The sequence below is a fragment of the Girardinichthys multiradiatus genome, chromosome 23, assembly GCF_021462225.1.
Source record: "Girardinichthys multiradiatus isolate DD_20200921_A chromosome 23, DD_fGirMul_XY1, whole genome shotgun sequence".
Classification (NCBI taxonomy): domain Eukaryota; kingdom Metazoa; phylum Chordata; class Actinopteri; order Cyprinodontiformes; family Goodeidae; genus Girardinichthys; species Girardinichthys multiradiatus.
Window position 1 is genome coordinate 49702602 of NC_061815.1, and position 23432 is coordinate 49726033.

Genomic DNA, 23432 nt, shown 5'->3' on the forward strand with positions numbered 1-23432 from the left:
ATGTTATTATTTTAATTGTTACTGAAAATCGATTTAACATTTCAGGTGATATTAAGGTTAACCAGAATAAATGGACAGTTTTATGTAATCCAACCGTATCGCTGGAGAGTGTGATTGAGAATAAATAAGCTTTACAATATTAATTTTAAATGAAGAAATGTGCTACATGTTTTAAAAGTATATTTATAATTCAGTTAGCATTATAATTTCTGATTCCAGGTAAACCCGACGAGGAATAAACCTCCAAATGTAAATGAATCTCAGTAAAGAAGTTAAAAGTTTGAAAGAGCTTGTTTTAGACATTTGCATAGAAATGTTTTTATACAGGTCCTTCTCAAAAAATTAGCATATTGTGATAAAGTTCATTATTTTCCATAATGTCATGATGAAAATTTAACATTCATATATTTTAGATTCATTGCACACTAACTGAAATATTTCAGGTCTTTTATTGTCTTAATACGGATGATTTTGGCATACAGCTCATGAAAACCCAAAATTCCTATCTCACAAAATTAGCATATCATTAAAAGGGTCTCTAAACGAGCTATGAACCTAATCATCTGAATCAACGAGTTAACTCTAAACACCTGCAAAAGATTCCTGAGGCCTTTAAAACTCCCAGCCTGGTTCATCACTCAAAACCCCAATCATGGGTAAGACTGCCGACCTGACTGCTGTCCAGAAGGCCACTATTGACACCCTCAAGCAAGAGGGTAAGACACAGAAAGAAATTTCTGAACGAATAGGCTGTTCCCAGAGTGCTGTATCAAGGCACCTCAGTGGGAAGTCTGTGGGAAGGAAAAAGTGTGGCAGAAAACGCTGCACAACGAGAAGAGGTGACCGGACCCTGAGGAAGATTGTGGAGAAGGGCCGATTCCAGACCTTGGGGGACCTGTGGAAGCAGTGGACTGAGTCTGGAGTAGAAACATCCAGAGCCACCGTGCACAGGCGTGTGCAGGAAATGGGCTACAGGTGCCATATTCCCCAGACCTGGGCTACAGAGAAGCAGCACTGGACTGTTGCTCAGTGGTCCAAAGTACTTTTTTCGGATGAAAGCAAATTCTGCATGTCATTCGGAAATCAAGGTGCCAGAGTCTGGAGGAAGACTGGGGAGAAGGAAATGACAAAATGCCAGAAGTCCAGTGTCAAGTACCCACAGTCAGTGATGGTCTGGGGTGCCGTGTCAGCTGCTGGTGTTGGTCCACTGTGTTTTATCAAGGGCAGGGTCAATGCAGCTAGCTATCAGGAGATTTTGGAGCACTTCATGCTTCCATCTGCTGAAAAGCTTTATGGAGATGAAGATTTCATTTTTCAGCACGACCTGGCACCTGCTCACAGTGCCAAAACCACTGGTAAATGGTTTACTGACCATGGTATCACTGTGCTCAATTGGCCTGCCAACTCTCCTGACCTGAACCCCATAGAGAATCTGTGGGATATTGTGAAGAGAACGTTGAGAGACTCAAGACCCAACACTCTGGATGAGCTAAAGGCCGCTATCGAAGCATTCTGGGCCTCCATAAGACCTCAGCAGTGCCACAGGCTGATTGCCTCCATGCCACGCCGCATTGAAGCTGTCATTTCTGCAAAAGGATTCCCGACCAAGTATTGAGTGCATAACTGTACATGATTATTTGAAGGTTGACGTTTTTTGTATTAAAAACACTTTTCTTTTATTGGTTGGATGAAATATGCTAATTTTGTGAGATAGGAATTTTGGGTTTTCATGAGCTGTATGCCAAAATCATCCATATTAAGACAATAAAATACCTGAAATATTTCAGTTAGTGTGCAATGAATCTAAAATATATGAATGTTAAATTTTCATCATGACATTATGGAAAATAATGAACTTTATCACAATATGCTAATTTTTTGAGAAGGACCTGTATTTTCTTCAAATTAAGACAAATGTAAAATTAAAAAAGACTTTTTTTTACACTGATATTAAGCAAGATGGTTTTTTTTGGTATTTTCATATATATTTTTTTAGGTACAAAGGAGCAGACGGGCCAGTTTATGAAGCTCAGGGCTGAGAACCACCACCTTTTTACTGGAGCTAAAAACTCAGCCACCGTGGCTTGGAGGTACAATAACAACATTCTTTACAGTCAGTTTCTGTCCAGTTTCAATAACTCCGATCTTTCTAACTTTCATAAATATCCATAGTGATTAACATACTTCTTTTGGTTTAGGACAATTCTGGAGAAGATGGACCAACAGGGGAAGGTCAACCCCTTGCAGGCCAAAACAATGTGGGACAATTTGAAAAACAAAAAATAATTTAGATTATGTTCAGAAGTTCTCATGTCACACAAATAAAAAAATATTTCTAAAAGTCTTGTTGGTTTCTCTGTTTAATCAACTCTTTTTTTTTTATTCCATCTAACTTTAGGATTGTAAGTATCCAGGGTCAGGAGAGGGAGTCAGTGAAAAGCCCACTGCTGCTACTTGGACCTGGTTTGTCCTTATGGATGAGATGTTGGGTCAGAGGTCTTCCACAACACCTCCTGTCCTGATTGCCTCCATCCCTGAGGACACTCCAGGGCCAAGCGGAGCGGTGGTCAACCAGATGGAGAAGGAAGACAGTGAGCCAGCAGGAAGGGGTCAGAAAAGAAAGAGAGACAGAGATGATGGAGTTGATCAGGGAGGACATGAGGCTACAGAGAATGGACAGACTGTTTTCCATCTTAGAAAGAATGGTACTGAAATAAGGTGCTATAAAAGAAATATTAAGTTTTGTTCAGATTGTTTCTTAAAGTTTTAAGGTGTTCTAATAAATTTCAAAATAGTTTTTGTCACTAATGTTATTTCCATTTGATCTAACAATACATCAACTTCATTTAAAGTTATAAACAGAATTTATTATGAAAAATACAAACAGCATTTTAAACAGAATGGGGGAAGAAAACATTCAAACAGATCAAGATTACAAGACAAAAGGCATAAAATAAAACTACGTACAAATATTTATAATGGAGACAGCAGGATCAACCTGAGTGACTGATTCCTGGTAAAACCTCTTCAACAGAACAAAGAGGCAGATGTCTTTCTGAACAGAAAGTCTGACGATGTGGCTAAATCTCTCACAAGGTCAGAGACTTGGATGAGATGCTGCAACTGAGACCTGTGGTTAGTCTTTCTGGATGGTGAGCAAAGCATCACACAGGTGGTCTGCAGATGTTTGTGATGTCTCTCTCCGCTGTCCACGGTATCGTCCATCAAGTGGGTTTAAAGGGCTGGCTGAATTGACGGCTGTCACATCACTAAGAGGTAATCTGAAAAATGCAGAATTAGAAGATGGTGCTCATAAAATATTACAATTAGTTATACCCCTCAAACATTAATCACATCTATAATATTATACTTGGCTGACACAGTAGTCATGTTCTGGTGGTACCTCCTCCAGGGCAGACACCTCAGCTGAAAGCTGGTCCCACCAGAGAGCAACGCTGACTGTCTCAGTCCAAACCTCACCCTCTTCTACAGGCTCCTCTGGGTCATCTTCTAGGGCCATGACATCCCCAGCACCAAGGCAGATGTTGTGGAGGATGGCGCATGCTGTTATGACCTGAAAACTATTTAAAAGAGGGTGCATATATGTGTATATATTAAGTATAATGTATATATAAAATGGATCTAGGTCAAAACTTACGTGAGGTACAAAGATGTCATGCACCTCCAGCGCTTGCAGGAAGATGGCCCTGAATCTGGTCTTCATCATTCCAAAAACACGTACAGTGGGCTGTGGCGGAGCACCCTAGAGTCATGCACTGACCCAGGCCAGCCCACATATGTGTCAATAGAATGGCTCTCAGAAACTGCCAGCAGGATTATGGAAGGGAAGAGTTTCCTGTTCCTGTAGCACTGACCATCAGGGCTGCTTGGACACCTGAAGTGGATATGGCAGCCGTCAATTGCACCCACAGCTTTAAGAAAAGCTCTGTGGCGTCCAGCCCTGCAAACTCACGGGACACTGCCTTAAATCCTCAGGGGTCTTTAGAAGGTAGATGACCTGGTGACGAATAGCTACGATCTCCTCTGTAACTCTGTGGACGATGCGATGGACAGTAGAGCGAGGCATCCCAAACACTCTTCAGACCACTCTGTAGGATGTGCCACTTGCCACCAAGAAAAGAAAAACCAAGGTCTCAATAGTAGCACCCATCCATGTTGCCTATCCTGGTGCAAAAGATTAAGCAGCACTGCCAGAGACTCCCTGCTCAGCTGAAAATCTGGCCTGGTGTCCTCCTGGTTGAAGAAACGTTTCAGGACTGGGACACTCAGGTTGATCCTGCAGTAAAGAGGTCTGGTCTAGAAAAGGGAAGAATGGAGATGGAAAAACACATTATTTTTAAGGCATGCTTCTGGATATTATAAGTGATCAAAGCAAGAAGATACTAATACACCAAAAACACTGCATTATTATATAATTATCTAAGAGCAGCCAGAGGGGATCAAATACTTTATAATTCCCATCTATCTTAAAATTGAAAGCTGTTGTTCATATATATATATATAAATAAAATATGTCAACATACATTAGCCATAAAGTTGCTATCTCTTTGTTTATTGGCTAGTTAAATCAAACATCTTTTTTACCTGAACATGATTGTCTCTGGATTGTACCTGGAATCAGAAATTATAATGCTAACTGAATTATAAATAAACTTTTAAAACATATAGCACATTTCTTCATTAAAAATTAATATTGTAAAGCTTATTTATTCTCAATCACACTCTCCAGCGATACAGTTGGATTACATAAAACTGTCCATTTATTCTGGTTAACCTTAATATCACCTGAAATATTAAATCGATTTTCAGTAACAATTAAAATAATAACATAAACTGTTAGAAATCACTTGTGTTAAACGTTCACTGTGATGACTGCCAGCAGGAGCTTAGTGCCGATAGTCCGGTCAGATCTCTACCGGGTCTAGATCACCTCACCGCCGGTAGGGCTGGCGAGGCGAGCCGGTTACTACGCCGGGAACGGAAAACTCCGAACACGTCGGAGCACATTTGAAATGAAGCGATGTCTAGATAAATCAAGCAGATATTTCACGTCTACATAGTTATATTCCCGCACTAAAAACATTGTAGAAGTTAATTTGTGTCACAGAAAGTGTCATTTTCCACAATTTACTCACAGCTTTTGTTGCTATGGTCCGCCATGGCTTCCCTTGCTTGACCAATCCGCTTTGACCCGCAATGAATGATGGGAAATGATGGGCCGGGAAGGATACTCACGACCCAGCGCCATAGAAAGAGAGCAAAAATAAATGACCAAACAATTTATTGTAAGATATGTAAAATGCAAAACTAGCTTTAATAAATAAGTACTTGCACTACCATTTATACAGTTTATTAATTACATCTGCACCAATAAACTGTATCTGATCAAATCTGGACAAGGTAGAAATGTGTCCAAGTCCAAATGAGGGTTCATCCTCCTTGGCAGCAGCTCCTTTTGAAGTCAGACACCACATCTGCTGATCTCCCTGAAAACAATACAGAAACAATCAATATCATAGCTAGAAGGCAAAAAAAAGTAAATGTGTTCCTCTGTAGGTTCAGCAGGTTACCCTGGTTGGGTGTGTTGCATTTGGATGCACCAATCGGTCAGAGAAAGGAATCCATATGTATGGCTTCCCAAAAGATCCTGAAAGAAGGAAAAATGGTTGGTTCAAGTCAGTAGAAGCAACCTCACCATCACCAGAGGTCACAACAACAGGAAATTATGTGCTGTACGTTCAATCTGCACACTGCACTGGAAAATGCACAAGGGCCTAATGAAATGTGCAAGAAAATAAATAAATAAATCACTTTACAGGCACACTTTGAAAAAGGACAGTTTGTGAGGGCACAGTCAGGCCAAGTGAGACTGAGGGCTGATGCCGTTCCAAACCTTTTTCTTCATCAACCAGAACCAAAGACGAGGAAGGATCCTGCGATGAGAAGTCCAGCAGAACTTCCACTGCATGTTGATCCACTGACTAGTGATCACACATATAGTTCTAAAGTAAACTTTGGTACGAATCGTGTTAAATAATACGTTTCAAATGTTTTACCTAATCTTTATGCTAAAAGTGCCATTATAATTTCAGAGATGAAGGAAGGAAGAAACAGAAATGAGGCAAGTGAGATGAAGGAAAGTGAAGATGAAATTGTAGCCTCAGAGGACAGGGACATGCCAGGAACTGATGAGCCAGGGTCAACAGGGCAAGATGTATGCATCAACAGGGAATATAATCAGGAAACCGAGGTGAAGCTGTTTGGGGGATGTGATGTTGCCTGGTCACACAGGAGCTGCAACACATGCATGTGTTTTTATGTTGGCAGGAAGTACAACAAGATGGAAGCAAGTTGTGGGTTACCATTTTAATGGCAATTCCACTAATGGAGCTAATTACAAGCCAGTCATCCTAGACATCATTAAGAGAGCAGCTTCCATAGGTCTTGTTGTGGTAAACATCACCACTGACATGGGCAGTGCTAACCGAGCGATGTGGCGGGCTGTTGGAGTGGGCCACAAGAAAACATTTGTCCAACACCCAGTAAGACCAGACAAAAGGCTGTACTTCATGCCAGATGTCCCTCATCTGATGAAGAATTTGAAGAGTGTCCTGGTTATTGGTCAGACCTTCACAATTCCACCAGAGATTGTACAAAAAGAGAGTCTGCCACACAATGAGGTTTCACCGGGTCCTTTGAAAGATTTGGTAGATTTTCAGGAACAAATACCTTTGAAAATTGCTCCAAATCTTTCACAAAAACCCTTCAGCCCAGTTATTTTGACAAAATGAAGGTGGGGCCTGCATTGAATGTCTTTAGTAAGTCAGCAAGTGCAGGTCTGAAATACATGGTGGAGCAGGAGCAGCGACCCAACTCTAATCTGACAACAGCCTGGTTTCTGGAGCAGGTGAACCACTGGTTTGACCTCATGTCCTCTCGTCACCCTGTGATGGGACTCAGCAGGCACAAGATGGAAGAGTACAACAAAGCTATTAAATTCCTCCAAGACATGTTAGCACTCTTCAGTGGACTTAGAATAGGTCCTACAGGAAGCTGGAAACCAGTGCAAACAGGAATTGTGATGGCAACATCTACAATTTTAGGTATTCAGAAAGACATGCTTGACCATGGATACCTTTGTGTTGACAAGCAGGTTTACTCAGGACTGCCTTGAAAACGTGTTCAGCTGCATAAGGCAAAGGAATCCAGTCCCAACACCAGTGCAGTTTCACCAGGCACTGAGATCAATCTCAGCTGGACAGTTTCTTACAACTGTAAAATCAGGAAGCTATCAGGAGGATGGCGGCAGTCTTCTGGCAGAGTTCCTGGACATTATGGAGACATTTCCCAGTCCTGGCCTTCGTGTGGAGCAGCTGATTGGAGACACAGATACTCCTGACCTCACCAACAGCGAAACATGTATTCTGTACCATCTTACAGGATACTTTTTAAATAAAGTCATCAAACATTCCAACATCTGTGATGGATGCTCAAGTTCAATTAAGCAAAATGATGACACTTCAGAAGGAGATCACAGTACCCTATTGATACTGAAGGAATTCAAACCAGGGGTTTGATTGTTTAAAGGTATTTTTTGTTACTGTTCTACTGTGTATTGATGCTGATATGTTCCAATAATAATTCTTAATTTCTTTTTCTGTCTTGCGATAGATTCTAATATCTACTTCAACTTCAACGATGACTGTAAATACCAACTTTGTGAAGGTCTTAAAATGTTAAAATCATTTTGTTCAGACATCTTGATTCAGCTCTTATTATTTTTAAGGACAGAAATTTTGTTACCTTTGTGGTGCTTTGTTTGCAACATAGTTCAGCAGTTTATTTAAGCCATCCATTCTCGTGTGGTTTACCTGGAAAAGAATAATTAAAAAATGACTCATTTTCACAATCACGTTTAATGATAATGTCCCTATTTATGTGGCCGTCGTTGACAAACAATCTATAACTTTAACTAAATTAACCATGTCAATATCACAGTATTTTTCAAGATGGTGCTAGTTCAGTAGCTGGAATTACAATAAAAATTTGAAAATTATCAACGCTAAAAAAGTAAGCTGTAATGGACATTTTAAAATGCTGAATCAGACACAATGAAATAGACCCGTCTAAACCCGCCATGTTTACAATGAGCTAGCTGCAGTTAAAATACAACAAGCGAGTTAACATGCTTAATTAACTAAACCTGGTGATATAAAATATTATTGCTAAACTGCGATACGGAACAGTAAATTAAAGCCTCACAATATCAATATAATGTTGTATTTTCATAAACTTACCGTAAAAAATCCTTACGAAGCACCGAGAATGAACTACGTTCAATGCTGGAGCTGCTGGTGTTTGGACCTATTAGCAGCTCCATGAACCACGTGACTTCCGCATTCCATTCTTTCTATAGAAGTCAATGGGAGTGTCGTAACACTTTCTTTCTACGGCGCTGGACCGTCCAATCCGCTTCGACCCGCAATGAATGATGGGAAATGATGGGCCGCGTAGGATACTCACGACCCATCCTTCAAATCGGGCAAAATAAGGACACATTTGAGGGAGTCATGATTCATGAATTGGGACAGCCTTCGTCGCCGCGCTTGTAACGTAATCGGTCTACAAATACGGCCTTCGAAGGATGCAGCCCTGAGGCTGACTTCCGGGTCAGCCTCGGCGTTGGTACATTCCCTTTCCGGTTGATTTTCTGAAATGTAAATTTGTTTTCTGAAATGTAAATTTGTTTACTGAAATGTAAATTTGTTTTCTGAAATGTAAATTTGTTTTCTGAAATGTAAATTTGTTTACTGAAATGTAAATTTGTTTTCTGAAATGTAAAAGTGTTTTCTGAAATGTAAATTTGTTTACTGAAATGTAAATTTGTTTTCTGAAATGTAAAAGTGTTTTCTGAAATGTAAATTTGTTTACTGAAATGTAAATTTGTTTTCTGAAATGTAAAAGTGTTTTCTGAAATGTAAATTTGTTTACTGAAATGTAAATTTGTTTTCTGAAATGTAAAAGTGTTTTCTGAAATGTAAAAGTGTTTTCTGAAATGTAAATTTGTTTACTGAAATGTAAATTTGTTTACTGAAATGTAAATTTGTTTACTGAAATTTAAATTTGTTTTCTGAAATGTAAAAGTGTTTTCTGAAATGTAAAAGTGTTTTCTGAAATGTAAAAGTGTTTTCTGAAATGTAAATTTGTTTACTGAAATGTAAATTTGTTTTCTGACATGTAAAAGTGTTTTCTGAAATGTAAATTTGTTTTCTGAAATGTAAATTTGTTTTCTGAAATGTAAAAGTGTTTTCTGAAATGTAAATTTGTTTTCTGAAATGTAAATTTGTTTTCTGAAATGTAAATTTGTTTTCTGAAATGTAAATTTGTTTTCTGAAATGTAAATTTGTTTTCTGAAATGTAAATTTGTTTACTGAAATGTAAATTTGTTTTCTGAAATGTAAATTTGTTTTCTGTAATGTAAAAGTGTTTTCTGAAATGTAAATTTGTTTTCTGAAATGTAAAAGTGTTTTCTGAAATGTAAAAGTGTTTTCTGAAATGTAAATTTGTTTTCTGAAATGTAAAAGTGTTTTCTGAAATGTAAATTTGTTTTCTGAAATGTAAATTTGTTTTCTGAAATGTAAATTTGTTTACTGAAATGTAAATTTGTTTACTGAAATGTAAATTTGTTTTCTGAAATGTAAAAGTGTTTTCTGAAATGTAAAAGTGTTTTCTGAAATGTAAAAGTGTTTTCTGAAATGTAAAAGTGTTTTCTGAAATGTAAATTTGTTTACTGAAATGTAAATTTGTTTACTGAAATGTAAAAGTGTTTTCTGAAATGTAAAAGTGTTTTCTGAAATGTACATTTGTTTTCTGAAATGTAAATTTGTTTTCTGAAATGTAAATTTGTTTACTGAAATGTAAATTTGTTTTCTGAAATGTAAAAGTGTTTTCTGAAATGTAAATTTGTTTCGGTATTTGTAAAAGTGTTTTGCACCCCATGGCCACCGTATCTTAGCGATAGTGCTGCTGCTTCTTCTTTTTGTTCTGCTGGCGGTAAATTCGTATTCTCAAAGAAAAGAAATTGTATTCACAAACTTATAGCATATTGTATTCATAAAGAATAAACCACAACTGTAAACTTGACCTTTATGTTGTTGTAACATTTTATTTTGTATTCTTATAGAGAAAATATACAATACCTCTTTTGGATTTTACTTATGCACAACTATTGACTAATATGCACACATTTCGGTTTTACATACACATTGTTTTTAACAGCGTTCTTACCCCATATGCTGGTAAATTTGTGATTTGTACCTGTATTGTTGCATAGTTGTAAGTTTGTAACCTGTATTTGTGACTTCTAAACTTGCATTCTCACAGAAGAAACATCTGGTGTCACATGTATGTATAAATTGACAACACGGCACAAATACAAATCTTAAATTTAGTTATGTTTACTTACTGACATTTACACATGGAGACGCCTACGCATACGTTATTTTGACAGTGATGTTACCCCATAGAAGGATTATTAGGGATTAGCGCACTAGTACAAAGAGAACATCTTTCAAACAGTCTGACGGCGTAGACATTTCATCATCATGTCTTGTGAATTAAACACGTATAAAACCCCGTTGTGAATTGCTGAAGGTATTAAAATATAATCTCTGTCTGCAAGGAGGGATCATTATTTGGCAGCTGTCTCCCTCGGTGCTCTGTATAAGAGGGGCGGAGTCAGTATTTGGCAGCTTCGCCTCTGGAGGGTGTGTTAGCAGCGAGTCCCTCTAAGCAACGACTCGCAAACGGGCATCCGAGCCAGTACGAGCAGAAAGAGAAAAAACAGGAACCACTGTCATTTCGGGGCTTTTTTGAAATATTCTCGACGATATTTCTTCGTCGTTTGCTTTGATCCCGTCGAAGTCGCCATTTGTTCGGACGCCAGCCTCATAAAGAAAAGCTGAAATTGATGCATCTTGCTCCGCGGTGCTGTTTGTTTTGACCTGGTAAGGAACTGATTAGCTTCCCTGCTAACGCTCATCTTCTGGTTCTCAGCATCTGAGACGCTAACTAATGCTAGCCAAGACTAACTCTGTCTTGAGCCTTTTCTTGATGTTTAAAATATGGTCGTGTGTTTCTAATATTTCACCAGCCGTGGTTATGTTTCTGATTCAATTCTGACACTGAAGGACGGATAAGTTCAAACAGTTTCTGCCTTTTTTTTTTAAATTTGTGTTGATTGGAAGCTAACCGCTAACGGCTAGCAGCAGAGAGGCAGTTCTGTCACATTTATGGCTCCTCTGCTGCCAAATCAAGCCAACTGGAAGCCAGAATAAAAAGGTCACAGTATTTATTGATGAACAGAGCCATCAGATGCTCCGAGCTTCACATATTCAGTATTATTCTCGCTATTTGCTGTGATATACTCCGGTGAACAGTTGTGTCCTTATTAAAAGAAGATGCAGAGGGCACGTCAGAATCACCTGTCTTTGCTCAGGTGTTTGATCGTGTTAATATGTTCGGCTAAGGGCCCATTCCGCACACATCATATTAAAGTGGTTCGAGGAGTTCTTGCTGTCCCGAACTAGCTGCAAGTTTCGATTTCTGTACCGTTTCTGGACCGATTCATCTCCGCCGGAGAAGCTTCCTGTATGGCTGTTGAAGAGTCTGGTGGAATGTTCTGGTTGTTTGTTTCTTCTTAATATCTTACCTACATTTACCTCCTGTAACTGTAATGTTACCAGAATCTCCTGAAACAGTTACAACTCAAAATGAACAATTTGGTTTGAAAGAATATTACAATAACTTTGAAATGATACACAGATCATGTTTGTTGGCTAGAAAATAGGAAAGCTGAAAAATTGGGATGTTTTATTCTAAAGTTTACATTGAAACCCGTGAAAAGTTGTGACCCAAAATGCTTAATTTTTAGGTAATATCACAAAATGTTCAGCAGTTTAATCATTAAGTGGTTAGAATAGTCAAGGTGTATTACAAGTCCAGTAAAACAAACCTAATTCAGTAGAAATAGGATTTTATCAGCTTTCTTTAGAACTGAGTAAAAAATAAACTGAGAATGATCAGAGTTTCATGAAACCACACACCCAGCAACAGAGCTTTGCGTTTATAGAGCTGTAACAATCCTGATATCTGAGTTAATTGTGTTTGAGTCAAATCAGTAAGTACAGTCAATGATTTAATTCAGAGATAAATCAAGAAATGGGCTGCTTTGATCCGTGAATGCACCATAAATACCACCAGGTCACCCTGACAACCACACTCTTCTGTGTAGGTGCTGTTACTGGGTGAAGTAGCTGTTCTGGTACCATCCTCAGGATGTCTGGACATGTTGAGGCTTGTGCAGACATGTCTCCACACGTTTCTTCATTCAGGCTACCAGAGAGCCAGACTTCTTCTGGTTTTAAAGATGCTGGATTTAGAAATGTTGGTGTTTTTGAAATCTAAGACTTAAGGTGAGAATCTATATTATGTGGGGAATATACACAGAAACCGATGTTAATCAGTGCTAACCTCTAATTTAAGATGCTGAAGTCTGTTTAAAATGTAAACTTCAGAATCACTTTGTCCATATTAATCTGTTTTACAGGAACTGCTCTTTTCACATAAATGGGACCAGGTCATCTGCTGGTGTAGCAATTTTATTTTTACCAAGACTGGATGCTAACATCATTTCCTGGATTGAGTTAATCCCAGGCAGGGTCCTGGGGATTAAAGTAGAGATAGAAAGTTTCTCTTTTTGTTTTATTAATGTTTATGCACCAAATCAGGGGGATAACAGGATGAAGACTTTTGAGAAAATATACAGTTTTTTGCAGCAGTCTAATCGAAATGAGTGTGTTGTGATGGGTTGGGACTGGAACTGCACTATTCATTTTACAAGAGACGGAACAGGAGAAGAACTTCATTTTCCATCATCCTTTAAATTAGCTCAGGTGATATCAGAGCTTAATTTGGTTGATGCTTGGAGGATTAAACATCCGCAAGCTAAACAATATACATGGATAAAAATGAAGGAGGGGATAGTGATTGGGGCCTGGTTGGACAGATTTTATATGTCAGACATTCATAGAAATAGACTATCCAACTGCCTAATTTATCCAGTTGGTTTTTCTGACCATCATTTAGTTTGTATGGATTTCCTTTTTTCAACCACTACTAGATGCAGATCTTATTGGCATTTCAATATAAAACTACAAGACAGTTTTTTTTGGCAAAGTTTTAGTCATTTTTGGCAGCTATGGAAGGCAAGAAAATCGGGTTTTACATCCTTAACGGACTGGTGGGAGGTTGGAAAGGCTCAGATAGGAGTTTTTTGTCAACAATACACAAGTCATTCTACAATTAAAATAAAAAATGTGATTCAGAATTTAGAAATTGAAATAACACAGTTAGAAAATGTATTTACAGAAGATACTAATAATGAACAGCTTAAACATAAGAAAGATCAGTTAAGTTGTTTCTTGCATGAAAGAGCTAAAGGGGTTTTAGTTCGGTCAAGGTTTGCTACCGTTAAGGATATGGATGCCCCTACATCCTTCTTTTTTCATTTGGAGAGAAATGTCAGCCAGACAAAGCAGATGATTTGTCTTCGGCTTCTAGATGGAACTCTGACCACTGATCCCACCATCATGAAGGAGCATGCAGTGACTTTCTATAGTGACCTTTTTAGACAGCAGGCCTGTAACAGCAGCTGTGTGGAGGCTCTACTGGATGGTCTTCCTCAACTTTCCGCTGCAGATCAGGCAATTCTGAATGCTGAAGTTTCATTGGAAGAACTGACTGCTGATGTTGGACAAATGGCTCCTGGCAAGACTCCAGGTCTAGATGGTTTGCCTGCAGATTTTTATAAATATTTTTGGAGGCTGTTGGGAGAGGACTTGTGGGAGACAGGTATCTTGCCACCATCCTGCCGAAAAGCTGTTCTTTCCTTACTTCCAAAAAAGGAGACTTTGTTGAAAAACTGGAGACCCATTGCCCTCCTTTGTGTGGATTATAAGTTATTTCTTCTAAGTGCTTTCGAATAGGTTGAAGAACATTCTTGAATTTATCATACACAGAGAACAGTCATATTGTGTACCTGGCAGATCTATCATGGATAATCTTTTTGTTTTAAGAACCTTGTTTGACATTTTTAAACTTTATGAAATTGATGTTGGTATTATTTCTTTAGATCAAGAAAAAGCCTTTTGATAGGGTTGATTATTGTTCTCTTTTCAACATTTGGAGCTTTTGGATTTGGTGATGAGTTCATTTCTTTATTGGGTTTATTGTATAAAGCAGTGTTTTGTGTTACTAAAGTTGGGGGAGGATTAAGCTGTCCAGGTAAAGTTCAGAGAAGTATTTGACAAGGATGTCCCATATCAGGACAGTTGTATTCTATTGCAGTTGAACCTTTTTTACACAAACTGCGCTCTACCCTAACTAGTCTTATTCTCTCAGGTTTCTCAAATTATCCAGGTTTAGTGGTCTCTGCTTATGCTGATGATATAAACATAATTAAAAATCAGAATGATGTTATGGGTCTTCAACATTGTTTGGAACTTTATGAAAAAGCTTCTTCGACTAAAGTGAATTGGGGAAAAAAGCTCTGGTCCATGGACTAATAATCTCCCTAAATTACCAGGTAATATTCATTGGGTTAACCAAGGTTTAAAGTTCTTGAATCATTTGTTTGGTGGTTTTGGTGTACAGTTTTCTAACTGTATTTTTATTTATGGTCTACGGTATTGTGCAAGAAAGAAATCTATTTACATACTTTTAAATTTTATTTCTGGAATGGCAAAATTAGCAATATGGATATCAACAAAGAACTAAATTAATGGACATCAAACAGAAGACGTTTGTGTTTTATTTAAGCGACTAGTAGTTGCTCGTGTTCGTGTGGAATTTGAATTTTTTAAGTTGATAAACAACATAGCTGTTTTTGTAAGTAAGTAGGGTATTAATGATTCAGTGTTGTTCAGTGGATGATGTATTTTTATTTTTTATTTTTAATGGTTTTTTGTTAGATGGTTTACTTTTTTTTTTTTTTTTTTGGATTTATTGATAGAGTCTGAAATAAAGTTAATTTTAAACTCAAACTCTCTCTCTCTCATAAGCAACCCTCTGGCCTTTTTCCCCTCCCTTCTTTCCTTCGTAATGCCCTCGATTCTTTCCTTCCTTATGCCCTCGCTTCCTTCCTTCCTTATGCCCTCCCTTCTTTCCTTCCTTCCTTATGCCCTCGCTTCTTTCCTTCCTTCCTTATGCCCTCGCTTCCTTCCTTCCTTCCTTCCTTATGCCCTCGCTTCCTTCCTTCCTTCCTTCCTTATGCCCTCCCTTCTTTCCTTTCTTCCTTATGCCCTCCCTTCTTTCCTTCCTTCCTTATGCCTTCCCTTCTTTCCTTCCTTCCTTATGCCCTCGCTTCCTTCCTTCCTTATGCCCTCCCTTCTTTCCTTCCTTCCTTATGCCCTCGCTTCTTTCCTTCCTTATGCCCTCCCTTCTTTCCTTCCTTCCTTATGCCCTCGCTTCTTTCCTTCCTTTTGCCCTCCCTTCTTTCCTTCCTTCATTATGCCCTCGCTTCTTTCCTTCCTTATGCCCTCCCTTCTTTCCTTCCTTCCTTATGCCTTCCCTTCTTTCCTTCGTAATGCCCTCGATTCTTTCCTTCCTTATGCCCTCGCTTCCTTCCTTCCTTATGCCCTCCCTTCTTTCCTTCCTTCCTTATGCCCTCGCTTCTTTCCTTCCTTCCTTATGCCCTCGCTTCCTTCCTTCCTTCCTTCCTTATGCCCTCGCTTCCTTCCTTCCTTCCTTCCTTATGCCCTCCCTTCTTTCCTTCCTTCCTTATGCCCTCCCTTCTTTCCTTTCTTCCTTATGCCCTCGCTTCTTTCCTTCCTTCCTTATGCCTTCCCTTCTTTCCTTCCTTCCTTATGCCCTCGCTTCCTTCCTTCCTTAAGCCCTCGCTTCTTTCCTTCCTTCCTTATGCCCTCGCTTCTTTCCTTCCTTCCTTATGCCCTCGCTTCTTTCCTTCCTTCCTTATGCCCTCCCTTCTTTCCTTCCTTCCTTATGCCCTCGCTTCTTTCCTTCCTTCCTTATGCCTTCCCTTCTTTCCTTCCTTCCTTATGCCCTCGCTTCCTTCCTTCCTTATGCCCTCGCTTCTTTCCTTCCTTCCTTATGCCCTCGCTTCTTTCCTTCCTTCCTTATGCCCTCGCTTCTTTCCTTCCTTCCTTATGCCTTCGCTTCTTTCCTTCCTTATGCCTTCCCTTCTTTCCTTCCTTCCTTATGCCCTCGCTTCTTTCCTTCCTTCCTTATGCCCTCCTTTCTTTCCTTCCTCCCTTATGCCCTCCCTTCTTTCCTTCCTTCCTTATGCCTTCCCTTCTTTCCTTCCCTCCTTAAGCCCTCGCTTCTTTCCTTCCTTATGCCCTCGCTTCTTTCCTTCCTTATGCCCTCGCTTCCTTCCTTCCTTCCTTATGCCCTCGCTTCTTTCCTTCCTTCCTTATGCCCTCGCTTCTTTCCTTCCTTATGCCCTCGCTTCTTTCCTTCCTTCCTTATGCCCTCGCTTCTTTCCTTCCTTCCTTCCTTATGCCCTCGCTTCTTTCCTTCCTTCCTTATGCCCTCCCTTCTTTCCTTCCTTCCTTATGTCCTCCCTTCTTTCCTTCCTTCCTTATGCCTTCCCTTCTTTCCTTCCTTCCTTATGCCCTCGCTTCTTTCCTTCCTTCCTTATGCCCTCCCTTCTTTCCTTCCTTCCTTATGTCCTCCCTTCTTTCCTTCCTTCCTTATGCCTTCCCTTCTTTCCTTCCTTCCTTATGCCCTTGCTTCTTTCCTTCCTTCCTTATGCCCTCGCTTCTTTCCTTCCTTCCTTATGCCCTCGCTTCCTTCCTTCCTTCCTTCCTTATGCCCTCCCTTCTTTCCTTCCTTCCTTATGCCTTCCCTTCTTTCCTTCGTAATGCCCTCGATTCTTTCCTTCCTTATGCCCTCGCTTCCTTCCTTCCTTATGCCCTCCCTTCTTTCCTTCCTTCCTTATGCCCTCCCTTCTTTCCTTCCTTCCTTATGCCCTCGCTTCTTTCCTTCCTTCCTTATGCCCTCGCTTCCTTCCTTCCTTCCTTCCTTATGCCCTCGCTTCCTTCCTTCCTTCCTTCCTTATGCCCTCCCTTCTTTCCTTCCTTCCTTATGCCCTCCCTTCTTTCCTTCCTTCCTTATGCCTTCCCTTCTTTCCTTCCTTCCTTATGCCCTCGCTTCCTTCCTTCCTTATGCCCTCCCTTCTTTCCTTCCTTCCTTATGCCCTCGCTTCTTTCCTTCCTTATGCCCTTCCTTCTTTCCTTCCTTCCTTATGCCCTCGCTTCTTTCCTTCCTTTTGCCCTCCCTTCTTTCCTTCCTTCATTATGCCCTCGCTTCTTTCCTTCCTTATGCCCTCCCTTCTTTCCTTCCTTCCTTATGCCTTCCCTTCTTTCCTTCGTAATGCCCTCGATTCTTTCCTTCCTTATGCCCTCGCTTCCTTCCTTCCTTATGCCCTCCCTTCTTTCCTTCCTTCCTTATGCCCTCGCTTCTTTCCTTCCTTCCTTATGCCCTCGCTTCCTTCCTTCCTTCCTTCCTTATGCCCTCGCTTCCTTCCTTCCTTCCTTCCTTATGCCCTCCCTTCTTTCCTTCCTTCCTTATGCCCTCCCTTCTTTCCTTTCTTCCTTATGCCCTCGCTTCTTTCCTTCCTTCCTTATGCCTTCCCTTCTTTCCTTCCTTCCTTATGCCCTCGCTTCCTTCCTTCCTTAAGCCCTCGCTTCTTTCCTTCCTTCCTTATGCCCTCGCTTCTTTCCTTCCTTCCTTATGCCCTCGCTTCTTTCCTTCCTTCCTTATGCCCTCCCTTCTTTCCTTCCTTCCTTATGCCCTCGCTTCTTTCCTTCCTTCCTTATGCCTTCCCTTCTTTCCTTCCTTCCTTATGCCCTCGCTTCCTTCCTTCCTTATGCCCTCGCTTCTTTCCTTCCTTCCTTATGCCCTCGCTTCTTTCCTTCCTTCCTTATGCCCTCGCTTCTTTCCTTCCTTCCTTATGCCTTCGCTTCTTTCCTTCCTTATGCCTTCCCTTCTTTCCTTCCTTCCTTATGCCCTCGCTTCTTTCCTTCCTTCCTTATGCCCTCCTTTCTTTCCTTCCTCCCTTATGCCCTCCCTTCTTTCCTTCCTTCCTTATGCCTTCCCTTCTTTCCTTCCCTCCTTAAGCCCTCGCTTCTTTCCTTCCTTATGCCCTCGCTTCTTTCCTTCCTTATGCCCTCGCTTCCTTCCTTCCTTCCTTATGCCCTCGCTTCTTTCCTTCCTTCCTTATGCCCTCGCTTCTTTCCTTCCTTATGCCCTCGCTTCTTTCCTTCCTTCCTTATGCCCTCGCTTCTTTCCTTCCTTCCTTCCTTATGCCCTCGCTTCTTTCCTTCCTTCCTTATGCCCTCCCTTCTTTCCTTCCTTCCTTATGCCCTCCCTTCTTTCCTTCCTTCCTTATGCCCTCGCTTCTTTCCTTCCTTCCTTATGACCTCCCTTCTTCCGGTCATTCGGAGGAATTTAAAACTCTGGAGATCAGAGTCTCTGACATCATTACATGAGTGCTGTATAGGGTCGCTGTGTATAATCATCATTTCTTCTGATTCTCATGTAGCAGTTCTTGCTGTGGCTTCAAATCTCATCAGTAAAGAAGAATTTCCAGACACTTATGTAATAATCTACAGCGCCTGTTTAGTTACGGGCTTCTTTTTATAAAAACATCAATAACTTCTCACATTATTTGTCAAGGTTAAAACTTATTTCCCTACCAGGTGTATTTTTAATGAGTTGTACATGTACTGTAAAATAATTATTAGGCTTATAAATTCTAGTTGTCATAAAATAACCAGAAAAAGAAGTTAAATCTTATATGACAGTTGTTTTTAGGGAATCACAGATTAATCATCACAGATTAATCATCACAGATTAATCCACCAGCCTTTAAATATTGACTTGTCTCTCTTTCTAGAGATCGTAAACTAAATTTCGATTATAAACAGAATAAAGTGGGTTGAATAATTTGTAAGCTCAGGCATCAGAGTTTCTACCTAACACATGCACAAATATCTGATTTAAAGCTAGTTTACAACAACCTCTCCCACCTTTCATACAGCATGTCATAAACTAAAAATAATAGCTTTGTGTCATTGTTTGGATCAGATTGTAACTGGAAATGCGGCGTCATTAAAGAATTGAGGGGATTACCCTTCATACCCTGTAAGTGTGTCAAATTTGAACCTGTGGGCCTTTATGTGAACTATCTCACGTATGCACAAAGCAACAGCAGGAAAACTCTCCAGCCTCCCGCAGTTTGAGATAAGATATGTATAAGATGAGGCGTGGTTTTTATATGGAAGGAAAGCTGGCGTGCACGCACACTGGACTAGTGTTGTAATCCCACAGCTGCCTGTAGCGTTGAACAGTTGTTCTGCGGGTGGATGTGGACCAAGCTAAGCCGTACATGGGCCCAGTCTCCTCAAACTTGGTCCAGATAACCAGGAACTCACCAGATTTATTCCCCGTCTGCTCACATTAGAGCGTGTGTTTAAAATAGGTTTATGAGCTCATTTTCATTAGTTAAAACATTTATCTTTAGCTGTGAATCATTTACCTGAGTATTACACATTTAATGTACATTTATTACCCTGGAATCTTTTAAAAACATATTCAGTGACAGAAACCCATTGATGGGAACCAGAATAAAGATGAAGATATCTTGACACTGAGAAAGAAGCTGTAGAAATCCACAATCATGCCAAAGCTAGCCGAAGGCAGTTTCCAGCTGTGCAGCACTGACCTGACGCAAAGATTGTGTAAAAGGAGACGGCCTGTCAGCTTGTTAATATAACACAGGCTTCCACTGGTGGACAAACTCTTCTTTTATGCACGTTTTGTTATTTTTATCTGTAAATATTAAAAGAAAAGGTCCGAGACGTCGCTTTACTTTTTGATCATTTCTGTTCTTCAGCTGTGTTTGCCTGTTTCGTGAAAGCTTAGAGGAGTACTGGTGTGCTCTAAATACCCCACTTTCACAGATAAAAATGACAAAAAGCTTCATGACATAAAGACAGCATAAAACTAAAACACAATTAAATTAAAAAGATCTTAAAGAAAAGTAAGTTTAGATAAAAACGTCTTCAGCAGCTTTGTAAATGAGTCCAGACTGAGTCCAAGTGAAGCTCGTTCCACAGTCGAGGTCCAACACTCTGGAGGGAGTGATCTCCTCGAGTTTTATGAGGTCCTTGACACCGCCAGCAGATCTTGGTTTGAGGCTCCAGCAGGACAATGGGGTTTTATTTCCTCAGTACTATAGGAAGGAGCTGGACCATGAGTGGCTCTGGAAGCTAAAGTCAGGATTTTAAAATGAATTCTAAAATGAACTGGTAACCAGAGCAAAGACCTTTAAAACAGGATATGAATCCTTCTGTTTGCTCCAGTTAAGAGATTTGTGGCAGAATTTTGGACCAGCTGAAGATGATCGGCGGCTTTTTATCGATGCATGTTAAAAGTGCATAACAGTAGTCTTTTGGAGAGGAAATGAAGGCATGAAGAACCATCTGAAGTTCCCGTCTGGCACCATCTTTCTTAGTTTGGAAGTATTTCTCAAATGATTAAAAATGTTGTTTTGAGTGACCTTCAAGAGTCATTGATTGGTCCAAAGCAGCCATTGTGAAATTCCTTAAATGTGGCTTTATGGTAGAGTTCAGATGTCCCGTTTATTGCTTGATGGAGGATCCATGGTCTCCGAGGCAATGATCAAACACCGGATCTTCTCAGAGTTCAGTGAAGGGATTTATTTTTGAACCAGTTTGTAATTTCTTTTAAGCACTCCGGTAATTCAGACCGTTTGTAGGAACCGTGCAGCTTAATGTCCTCTGCATGTTCGGAGATATGAAGTACATTACTGAACTGTCCAACAGGGTCTTTATATAACAGGGAGAAAGTCTGCCTGAAACAGAGCCATGGGTCACCCCAGGTATCAGATCAGTAGAATCTGACATGATGTGGTTCTGGACACTGAAGCTTCTGCTTACAGGTCCGATCTGAACCACTGTAAAACAGTTCCCACTAAACTGTGAAGTTTAATTAAGATAGTGCATGAGAAACAACACCATAATGCACCTAAAAGTACATGTTCATAAGATTAATTCATAAAAAAGCAGAATTTCTGATTTGATATTGATCTCATGGACCAAAACTATAAATCTGAATTATAAGAACAGGTTTTGGGGTTGCAAACAATTCAATTCAGTTTTATTTATATAGCGTCACTTCACAACACATGTTGTCTCAAGGCACTTCACAACAGTCAGGTTAATACATTCCAATTAATCCTAACTATCAAACGTTCAGATTCAGTTATTTATTCAAATTGGATAAAAAGTTTTTCTATCTAAGGAAACCCAGCAGATTGCATCCAGTCAGTGACTTGCAGCATTCACTCCTCCTGGATGAGCATGTAGAGACAGTGGACAGTCACTGGCGTTGACTTTGCAGCAATCCCTCATACTGAGCATGCATGTAGCGACAGTGGAGAGGAAAAACTCCCTTTTAACAGGAAGAAACCTCCAGCAGAACCAGAACCAGGCTCAGTGTGAGCGGCCATCTGCCAGGACCGACTGGAGGTTTGAGAGAACAGAGCAGAGACACAAAGACAACAAAGAAGCACTAATCCAGGAGTACTTTCTATGGGAAGGAAAAGTAAATGTTAATGGATGTAGCTCCTTTAGTCGTTTCATCTAGAAAGAAAGAACAGATAAACTCTGATCCAGTTTTCAAGGTTAGAGTCTGAAAGAAAGAACATAGAGTTAGTCACAGTAGAAGCTCAGTCAGTAGCCATGTCTAGGAGAGAGAAAGGGTTAAACACTGAAAGACAGGGTTATGTGGATCATCTGTAGAAGGTGAGCATTAAGTTGTTGCCAGCAGAAGCTCAGACGATGCCCCTCTCCCGAAAGGTGTCACAGGTAGACACAGAGTCAGGTCAGGTGTAGCTTCTAGGAAGAGAAAAGAGAGAACAAAGTTAAAAGCTGAAATAACAGCAAATAATGCAAAATTGGAGAGTAGTGTGAGAATGTAGCGAAGAGGGTGAAAGTGGTCATTATGTCCTCCAGCAGCCTAAGCCTATAGCAGCATAACTACAGAGATAGTTTCAGTTCAGATTATTTAGTTAAACGGCGCTTATTTACAACAATGTCGTCTCAAGGAACCCCTCAAAGGGTCCCACTGATGGTCATTGTTATACTAAAAACCACAAGGATTGGGATACCTCCCTCTGTCAGACTGATTATAACCATTGGAAAAGAGAAGGGGTCATACAGGTAGCAGAAATGGAGGGTGTGTTTGCACCTCAACCATAACTGAGCCGGTTTAGGCTAAACCTGACTCCCCCTTACTCTAACCAACAGGTGGTTAGGCTCCCTCCCTGATAAACTAAGCCACTCTAACTATAAGCTTTATCAAAAAGGAAAGTTTTAAGCCTAGCCTTAAAAGTAGACAGGGTGTCTGCCTCACGGACTAAAACTGGGAGCTGGTTCCACAGGAGAGGAGCCTGATAACTAAAGGATCTGCCTCCCATTCTACTTCTAGAGACTCTAGGAACCACCAGTAAACCTGCAGTCTGAGAACAAAGTGCTCTGTTAGGAACATATGGACCAATCAGATCTCTGATGTATGATGGAGCTAGATCATTAAGGGCTTTATATGTGAGGAGGAGAATTTTAAATTCTATTCTGGATTTAACAGGGAGCCAATGAAGGGAAGCTAAAGTAGGAGAAATATGATCTCTCTTTTTAATTTTCATCAGAACTCTTGCTGCAGCATTTTGAAACAGCATCAGTTAGTTCTTGTTTACATCGCAGGAGGGCTAAATGTTGGCCTTATAGTAACTCTACTGTGGACCAGCTGCATGACTTTGAATGATGATGTTCACAGAGAGTGATGGATGCTCTGAGTTTTAGTTATTATAGTTTAAATGACTGTTTGCTCATGTCTGCCTGCTACATACCACAGTGCAGATTGACTGCAGCTCTTTTAGGGTCTTTAGCAGATGACACCAGCAGCTTTAGTGATGGTATAGTTCATTATAATTTTGTTCATAATTAGATATTAAGTGTAGATCTTATTTACAAGGTGAACAATAAAAAAAACCAAAGGTTTTATTTTGTTTAGATCTTTTTCTCAAATTTTTGTTTCTATGTCATCTCTTGTTTTTGTCACATACTCTAAACAAGATTTGACCACATCATTGGTCAGTCTCTACGAATTGGTGCGTGTTTCATCTGACAGCTTGAGTACCGGAGCAGGCAGTTGGAGCAGCTGGTTGGACTCCAGTAATCTGGTAAGAGAACAAGTTCTCAGTAGGTTTAAGGGCACGGGTTGAGCTGCTCAGCATCTGCTGAAGGTCT

The 23432-nt window shown here is 40.1% G+C and overlaps 1 protein-coding gene and 2 long non-coding RNA genes across 11 annotated transcripts in view; 1 reads left to right on the forward strand and 2 right to left on the reverse strand.

Moving 5' to 3' along the window:
• Positions 1–3226: 3226 nt before the first annotated feature.
• On the reverse strand, positions 3227–3716 carry LOC124860943. Its single transcript, XR_007036508.1, has 3 exons — positions 3659–3716; positions 3404–3581; positions 3227–3281 (listed from the first exon to the last, which is right to left on the reverse strand). It is a non-coding gene; the product is annotated as an uncharacterized LOC124860943 (long non-coding RNA).
• Positions 3717–5172: 1456 nt separating this feature from the next.
• On the reverse strand, positions 5173–8551 carry LOC124860565. 5 transcript variants are annotated; one of them, XR_007036393.1, is made up of 6 exons: positions 8319–8550; positions 7825–7892; positions 7157–7394; positions 5592–5668; positions 5359–5507; positions 5173–5205 (listed from the first exon to the last, which is right to left on the reverse strand). It is a non-coding gene; the product is annotated as an uncharacterized LOC124860565 (long non-coding RNA). The 5 variants fall into 5 exon arrangements; XR_007036392.1 differs by having other exon boundaries at positions 5193–5251; positions 8319–8548; XR_007036389.1 differs by lacking the exon at positions 5173–5205 and having other exon boundaries at positions 5317–5507; positions 8319–8543.
• Positions 8552–10767: 2216 nt separating this feature from the next.
• The window catches only part of fam13b (family with sequence similarity 13 member B), a 75685-nt gene continuing 63020 nt past the window's right edge, over positions 10768–23432 (forward strand). For 3 of the 5 annotated variants that reach the window (XM_047352819.1, XM_047352820.1, XM_047352821.1), the window contains exon 1: positions 10768–11027. The gene's annotated coding sequence lies outside the window, so the exon portion shown is untranslated. The remainder of the gene's footprint in view (positions 11028–23432) is intronic. The other 2 variants (XM_047352822.1, XM_047352825.1) reach the window with 2 other exon arrangements.